Here is a 7,500-nt window from a genome sequence, read left to right on the forward strand (position 1 = left end):
GCAAAATACAACTCTAGGCGAAATCAACGACAGGCTCCTTGTTCACTTTACACTGCAGGCTGTGCAATGACTCCTGCAACGGGACAATTCCTGTAACTATTCACTTCATTGTACTGTTTCGTGCTTTTTTTTTTTTTTTCATGTTCAGAATCTACCTGACTGAGCCCCAGTGGCCTAATGGATAAGGCACTGGCCTCCTAAGCCAGGGATTGTGGGTCCGAGTCCCATCTGGGGTGATGCCTGCCTTGTTTCTGCACACAATTGGTAATTCTCTGTGGGCTCTTGTCGTTTTTTTCCTTCTGCTCATATCCTATTCACGAATTGCATCTGGGAAAGTTGGGAATTGAGCCGATTGAACCGGGAAACATAGACATTAAAAGATATCCTGGAGATGCCAAGGATTGATCTCGGGACCTCATACATGCAAAGCATGCGCTCTACCACTGAGCTACATCCCCACCACCTGCATGTGTTTCCTTCAACAGCAAACAAACAATGCAACACAGAAAGAAAAGAGTTGCACTGTCATTCCTTGAGTCTCAAAGCATGCTACGACGCTGTTCCTAGCGTTGCCCAACGGCACACAACACCAACAAGTAAACAATGCAACACAGAAAGAAAAGAGTTGCACTGTCGTTACTTGAGTCTCAAAGCATGCTACGACGCTGTTCCTAGCGTTGCCCAACGGCACACAACACCAACAAGTAAACAATGCAACACAGAACGAAAAGAGTTGCACTGTCGTTCCTTGAGTCTCAAAGCATGCTACGACGCTGTTCCTAGCGTTGCCCAACGGTACAATATGTGGATGACATGGGCAAGGAGAAGGAGAAAGAAGCTACAGTGCGCTGGACAATGGATGACACGTAACGCAAGCAACAGTTTCTCCCAGAAACAGCGTGTGAGCGCATCCACTGTGAATAGTGAAGGAGAAGACGACATTGCAGCGACGCACATGGGTGCGTCATTTTCACTTCTCGGGATCAAGTCATAGACCGCCTGTTGCCAAAAATCACACTGTCAGGGCCAGGTGTGATACATAGAAGTTACACGCACTAACGCCGAGCTACAGCCTCTACTATGCTGAGTGTTGCTTCGAGGGTACAGGGACTAAAGAATGACATGTTGAAGTCAATTAATCAAAGACTAAATACATGTGCATTGATGTGTTTCTTGCAACATTGATTGTCAGCTCCATGTCAGCACAGTCCTCAACTCGTGTTGTCCTTGTCGGCAGAACAGGTGTGAGTGTGTTCCTGGGTGGTAAAAGATCCCTTGGCAGAAGTGGGATTCCATCCCAAGCATCCAGTGAAGACTGCGAGCTGAAAGCAGCGCTTCAGACCACTCAGCCATCCTGACTTGTGCGGCTGTTTAAATGGAGTCAATCCCGACGTAATCGAAAACAGTGGATATCACAATGGATGTGGTTGTATTTGGCCGAAATAACTCAGTTGGGAGAGCGTTAGACTGAAGATCTAAAGGTCCCTGGTTCAATCCCGGGTTTCGGCATTTCACGAGGAGTATGTTCAGAAAGCACAAAGAGCCCATGTACTGCACACGTGTGCGTTTCTATTTTGCAGCTAGAGTGCACTGTGCTCCGATTCAAAGGTAATTGATTCAAAGCCCTTTTGCAAATACAACTCTAGGCGAAATCAACGACAGGCTCCTTGTTCACTTTACACTGCAGGCTGTGCAATGACTCCTGCAACGGGACAATTCCTGTAACTATTCACTTCATTGCACTGTTTCGTGCTTTTTTTTTTTTTTTTTTTTTCATGTTCAGAAACTACCTGACTGAGCCCCAGTGGCCTAATGGATAAGGCACTGGCCTCCTAAGCCAGGGATTGTGGGTTCGAGTCCCATCTGGGGTGATGCCTGCCTTGTTTCTGCACACAATTGGTATTTCTCTGTGGGCTCTTGTCGTTTTTTTCCTTCTGCTCATATCCTATTCACGAATTGCATCTGGGAAAGTTGGGAATTGAGCCGATTGAACCGGGAAACATAGACATTAAAAGATATCCTGGAGATGCCGAGGATTGATCTCGGGACCTCATACATGCAAAGCATGCGCTCTACCACTGAGCTACATCCCCACCACCTGCATGTGTTTCCTTCAACAGCAAACAAACAATGCAACACAGAAAGAAAAGAGTTGCACTGTCGTTCCTTGAGTCTCAAAGCATGCTACGACGCTGTTCCTAGCGTAACCCAATGGCACACAACACCAACAAGTAAACAATGCAACACAGAAAGAAAAGAGTTGCACTGTCGTTCCTTGAGTCTCAAAGCATGCTACGACGCTGTTCCTAGCGTTGCCCAACGGCACACAACACCAACAAGTAAACAATGCAACACAGAAAGAAAAGAGTTGCACTGTCGTTCCTTGAGTCTCAAAGCATGCTACGACGCTGTTCCTAGCGTTGCCCAACGGTACAATATGTGGATGACATGGGCAAGGAGAAGGAGAAAGAAGCCACAGTGCGCTGGACAATGGATGACACGTAACGCAAGCAACAGTTTCTCCCAGAAACAGCGTGTGAGCGCATCCACTGTGAATAGTGAAGGAGAAGACGACATTGCAGCGACGCACATGGGTGCGTCATTTTCACTTCTCGGGATCAAGTCATAGACCGCCTGTTGCCAAAAATCACACTGTCAGGGCCAGGTGTGATACATAGAAGTTACACGCACTAACGCCGAGCTACAGCCTCTACTATGCTGAGTGTTGCTTCGAGGGTACAGGGACTAAAGAATGACATGTTGAAGTCAATTAATCAAAGACTAAATACATGTGCATTGATGTGTTTCTTGCAACATTGATTGTCAGCTCCATGTCAGCACAGTCCTCACCTCGTGTTGTCCTTGTCGGCAGAACAGGTGTGAGTGTGTTCCTGGGTGGTAAAAGATCCCTTGGCAGAAGTGGGATTCCATCCCAAGCATCCAGTGAAGACTGCGAGCTGAAAGCAGCGCCTCAGACCACTCAGCCATCCTGACTTGTGCGGCTGTGTTTAAATGGAGTCAATCCCGACGTAATCGAAAACAGTGGATATCACAATGGATGTGGTTGTATTTGGCCGAAATAGCTCAGTTGGGAGAGCGTTAGACTGAAGATCTAAAGGTCCCTGGTTCAATCCCGGGTTTCGGCATTTCACGAGGAGTATGTTCAGAAAGCACAAAGAGCCCATGTACTGCACACGTGTGCGTTTCTATTTTGCAGCTAGAGTGCACTGTGCTCCGATTCAAAGGTAATTGATTCAAAGCCCTTTTGCAAATACAACTCTAGGCGAAATCAACGACAGGCTCCTTGTTCACTTTACACTGCAGGCTGTGCAATGACTCCTGCAACGGGACAATTCCTGTAACTATTCACTTCATTGTACTGTTTCGTGCTTTTTTTTTTTTTTTTTCATGTTCAGAATCTACCTGACTGAGCCCCAGTGGCCTAATGGATAAGGCACTGGCCTCCTAAGCCAGGGATTGTGGGTTCGAGTCCCATCTGGGGTGATGCCTGCCTTGTTTCTGAACACAATTGGTAATTCTCTGTGGGCTCTTGTCGTTTTTTTCCTTCTGCTCATATCTTATTCACGAATTGCATCTGGGAAAGTTGGGAATTGAGCCGATTGAACCGGGAAACATAGACATTAAAAGATATCCTGGAGATGCCGAGGATTGATCTCGGGACCTCATACATGCAAAGCATGCGCTCTACCATTGAGCTACATCCCCACCACCTGCATGTGTTTCCTTCAACAGCAAACAAACAATGCAACACAGAAAGAAAAGAGTTGCACTGTCATTCCTTGAGTCTCAAAGCATGCTACGACGCTGTTCCTAGCGTAACCCAACGGCACACAACACCAACAAGTAAACAATGCAACACAGAAAGAAAAGAGTTGCACTGTCGTTCCTTGAGTCTCAAAGCATGCTACGACGCTGTTCCTAGCATTGCCCAACGGCACACAACACCAACAAGTAAACAATGCAACACAGAAAGAAAAGAGTTGCACTGTCGTTCCTTGAGTCTCAAAGCATGCTACGACGCTGTTCCTAGCGTTGCCCAACGGTACAATATGTGGATGACATGGGCAAGGAGAAGGAGAAAGAAGCTACAGTGCGCTGGACAATGGATGACACGTAACGCAAGCAACAGTTTCTCCCAGAAACAGCGTGTGAGCGCATCCACTGTGAATAGTGAAGGAGAAGACGACATTGCAGCGACGCACATGGGTGCGTCATTTTCACTTCTCGGGATCAAGTCATAGACCGCCTGTTGCCAAAAATCACACTGTCAGGGCCAGGTGTGATACATAGAAGTTACACGCACTAACGCCGAGCTACAGCCTCTACTATGCTGAGTGTTGCTTCGAGGGTACAGGGACTAAAGAATGACATGTTGAAGTCAATTAATCAAAGACTAAATACATGTGCATTGATGTGTTTCTTGCAACATTGATTGTCAGCTCCATGTCAGCACAGTCCTCACCTCGTGTTGTCCTTGTCGGCAGAACAGGTGTGAGTGTGTTCCTGGGTGGTAAAAGATCCCTTGGCAGAAGTGGGATTATATCCCAAGCATCCAGTGAAGACTGCGAGCTGAAAGCAGCGCCTCAGACCACTCAGCCATCCTGACTTGTGCGGCTGTGTTTATATGGAGTCAATCCCGACGTAATCGAAAACAGTGGATATCACAATGGATGTGGTTGTATTTGGCCGAAATAGCTCAGTTGGGAGAGCGTTAGACTGAAGATCTAAAGGTCCCTGGTTCAATCCCGGGTTTCGGCATTTCACGAGGAGTATGTTCAGAAAGCACAAAGAGCCCATGTACTGCACACGTGTGCGTTTCTATTTTGCAGCTAGAGTGCACTGTGCTCCGATTCAAAGGTAATTGATTCAAAGCCCTTTTGCAAATACAACTCTAGGCGAAATCAACGACAGGCTCCTTGTTCACTTTACACTGCAGGCTGTGCAATGACTCCTGCAACGGGACAATTCCTGTAACTATTCACTTCATTGTACTGTTTCGTGCTTTTTTTTTTTTTTTCATGTTCAGAATCTACCTGACTGAGCCCCAGTGGCCTAATGGATAAGGCACTGGCCTCCTAAGCCAGGGATTGTGGGTTCGAGTCCCATCTGGGGTGATGCCTGCCTTGTTTCTGAACACAATTGGTAATTCTCTGTGGGCTCTTGTCGTTTTTTTCCTTCTGCTCATATCCTATTCACGAATTGCATCTGGGAAAGTTGGGAATTGAGCCGATTGAACCGGGAAACATAGACATTAAAAGATATCCTGGAGATGCCGAGGATTGATCTCGGGACCTCATACATGCAAAGCATGCGCTCTACCATTGAGCTACATCCCCACCACCTGCATGTGTTTCCTTCAACAGCAAACAAACAATGCAACACAGAAAGAAAAGAGTTGCACTGTCATTCCTTGAGTCTCAAAGCATGCTACGACGCTGTTCCTAGCGTAACCCAATGGCACACAACACCAACAAGTAAACAATGCAACACAGAAAGAAAAGAGTTGCACTGTCATTCCTTGAGTCTCAAAGCATGCTACGACGCTGTTCCTAGCGTAACCCAACGGCACACAACACCAACAAGTAAACAATGCAACACAGAAAGAAAAGAGTTGCACTGTCGTTCCTTGAGTCTCAAAGCATGCTACGACGCTGTTCCTAGCGTTGCCCAACGGTACAATATGTGGATGACATGGGCAAGGAGAAGGAGAAAGAAGCTACAGTGCGCTGGACAATGGATGACACGTAACGCAAGCAACAGTTTCTCCCAGAAACAGCGTGTGAGCGCATCCACTGTGAATAGTGAAGGAGAAGACGACATTGCAGCGACGCACATGGGTGCGTCATTTTCACTTCTCGGGATCAAGTCATAGACCGCCTGTTGCCAAAAATCACACTGTCAGGGCCAGGTGTGATACATAGAAGTTACACGCACTAACGCCGAGCTACAGCCTCTACTATGCTGAGTGTTGCTTCGAGGGTACAGGGACTAAAGAATGACATGTTGAAGTCAATTAATCAAAGACTAAATACATGTGCATTGATGTGTTTCTTGCAACATTGATTGTCAGCTCCATGTCAGCACAGTCCTCACCTCGTGTTGTCCTTGTCGGCAGAACAGGTGTGAGTGTGTTCCTGGGTGGTAAAAGATCCCTTGGCAGAAGTGGGATTCCATCCCAAGCATCCAGTGAAGACTGCGAGCTGAAAGCAGCGCCTCAGACCACTCAGCCATCCTGACTTGTGCGGCTGTGTTTAAATGGAGTCAATCCCGACGTAATCGAAAACAGTGGATATCACAATGGATGTGGTTGTATTTGGCCGAAATAGCTCAGTTGGGAGAGCGTTAGACTGAAGATCTAAAGGTCCCTGGTTCAATCCCGGGTTTCGGCATTTCACGAGGAGTATGTTCAGAAAGCACAAAGAGCCCATGTACTGCACACGTGTGCGTTTCTATTTTGCAGCTAGAGTGCACTGTGCTCCGATTCAAAGGTAATTGATTCAAAGCCCTTTTGCAAATACAACTCTAGGCGAAATCAACGACAGGCTCCTTGTTCACTTTACACTGCAGGCTGTGCAATGACTCCTGCAACGGGACAATTCCTGTAACTATTCACTTCATTGCACTGTTTCGTGCTTTTTTTTTTTTTTTTTTTTTTTTTTTTTCATGTTCAGAAACTACCTGACTGAGCCCCAGTGGCCTAATGGATAAGGCACTGGCCTCCTAAGCCAGGGATTGTGGGTTCGAGTCCCATCTGGGGTGATGCCTGCCTTGTTTCTGCACACAATTGGTAATTCTCTGTGGGCTCTTGTCGTTTTTTTCCTTCTGCTCATATCCTATTCACGAATTGCATCTGGGAAAGTTGGGAATTGAGCCGATTGAACCGGGAAACATAGACATTAAAAGATATCCTGGAGATGCCGAGGATTGATCTCGGGACCTCATACATGCGAAGCATGCGCTCTACCACTGAGCTACATCCCCACCACCTGCATGTGTTTCCTTCAACAGCAAACAAACAATGCAACACAGAAAGAAAAGAGTTGCACTGTCATTCCTTGAGTCTCAAAGCATGCTACGACGCTGTTCCTAGCGTTGCCCAACGGCACACAACACCAACAAGTAAACAATGCAACACAGAAAGAAAAGAGTTGCACTGTCGTTCCTTGAGTCTCAAAGCATGCTACGACGCTGTTCCTAGCGTTGCCCAACGGCACACAACACCAACAAGTAAACAATGCAACACAGAAAGAAAAGAGTTGCACTGTCGTTCCTTGAGTCTCAAAGCATGCTACGACGCTGTTCCTAGCGTTGCCCAACGGCACACAACACCAACAAGTAAACAATGCAACACAGAACGAAAAGAGTTGCACTGTCGTTCCTTGAGTCTCAAAGCATGCTACGACGCTGTTCCTAGCGTTGCCCAACGGTACAATATGTGGATGACATGGGCAAGGAGAAGGAGAAAGAAGCTACTGTGCG

The 7,500-nt window shown here is 46.8% G+C and overlaps 14 non-coding genes across 14 annotated transcripts; 9 read left to right on the plus strand and 5 right to left on the minus strand.

Moving 5' to 3' along the window:
- Positions 1-163: 163 nt before the first annotated feature.
- trnar-ccu (transfer RNA arginine (anticodon CCU)) lies at positions 164-236 on the plus strand. The gene has a single exon. It is a non-coding gene; the product is annotated as a tRNA-Arg (tRNA).
- Positions 237-386: 150 nt separating this feature from the next.
- On the minus strand, positions 387-458 carry trnaa-ugc (transfer RNA alanine (anticodon UGC)). The gene has a single exon. It is a non-coding gene; the product is annotated as a tRNA-Ala (tRNA).
- A 978-nt stretch (positions 459-1,436) lies between these two features.
- trnaf-gaa (transfer RNA phenylalanine (anticodon GAA)) lies at positions 1,437-1,509 on the plus strand. Its single transcript has one exon. It is a non-coding gene; the product is annotated as a tRNA-Phe (tRNA).
- Positions 1,510-1,798: 289 nt separating this feature from the next.
- trnar-ccu (transfer RNA arginine (anticodon CCU)) lies at positions 1,799-1,871 on the plus strand. Its single transcript has one exon. It is a non-coding gene; the product is annotated as a tRNA-Arg (tRNA).
- Positions 1,872-2,021: 150 nt separating this feature from the next.
- Positions 2,022-2,093, minus strand: trnaa-ugc (transfer RNA alanine (anticodon UGC)). The gene has a single exon. It is a non-coding gene; the product is annotated as a tRNA-Ala (tRNA).
- A 980-nt stretch (positions 2,094-3,073) lies between these two features.
- trnaf-gaa (transfer RNA phenylalanine (anticodon GAA)) lies at positions 3,074-3,146 on the plus strand. Its single transcript has one exon. It is a non-coding gene; the product is annotated as a tRNA-Phe (tRNA).
- Positions 3,147-3,431: 285 nt separating this feature from the next.
- On the plus strand, positions 3,432-3,504 carry trnar-ccu (transfer RNA arginine (anticodon CCU)). Its single transcript has one exon. It is a non-coding gene; the product is annotated as a tRNA-Arg (tRNA).
- A 150-nt stretch (positions 3,505-3,654) lies between these two features.
- trnaa-ugc (transfer RNA alanine (anticodon UGC)) lies at positions 3,655-3,726 on the minus strand. Its single transcript has one exon. It is a non-coding gene; the product is annotated as a tRNA-Ala (tRNA).
- A 980-nt stretch (positions 3,727-4,706) lies between these two features.
- On the plus strand, positions 4,707-4,779 carry trnaf-gaa (transfer RNA phenylalanine (anticodon GAA)). Its single transcript has one exon. It is a non-coding gene; the product is annotated as a tRNA-Phe (tRNA).
- A 283-nt stretch (positions 4,780-5,062) lies between these two features.
- On the plus strand, positions 5,063-5,135 carry trnar-ccu (transfer RNA arginine (anticodon CCU)). Its single transcript has one exon. It is a non-coding gene; the product is annotated as a tRNA-Arg (tRNA).
- A 150-nt stretch (positions 5,136-5,285) lies between these two features.
- On the minus strand, positions 5,286-5,357 carry trnaa-ugc (transfer RNA alanine (anticodon UGC)). Its single transcript has one exon. It is a non-coding gene; the product is annotated as a tRNA-Ala (tRNA).
- Positions 5,358-6,337: 980 nt separating this feature from the next.
- trnaf-gaa (transfer RNA phenylalanine (anticodon GAA)) lies at positions 6,338-6,410 on the plus strand. The gene has a single exon. It is a non-coding gene; the product is annotated as a tRNA-Phe (tRNA).
- A 297-nt stretch (positions 6,411-6,707) lies between these two features.
- On the plus strand, positions 6,708-6,780 carry trnar-ccu (transfer RNA arginine (anticodon CCU)). Its single transcript has one exon. It is a non-coding gene; the product is annotated as a tRNA-Arg (tRNA).
- Positions 6,781-6,930: 150 nt separating this feature from the next.
- trnaa-cgc (transfer RNA alanine (anticodon CGC)) lies at positions 6,931-7,002 on the minus strand. The gene has a single exon. It is a non-coding gene; the product is annotated as a tRNA-Ala (tRNA).
- Between the last annotated feature and the right edge of the window lie 498 nt (positions 7,003-7,500).

Source organism: Amia ocellicauda, chromosome 14 (genome assembly GCF_036373705.1).
Source record: "Amia ocellicauda isolate fAmiCal2 chromosome 14, fAmiCal2.hap1, whole genome shotgun sequence".
In the NCBI taxonomy this organism is placed as follows: domain Eukaryota; kingdom Metazoa; phylum Chordata; class Actinopteri; order Amiiformes; family Amiidae; genus Amia; species Amia ocellicauda.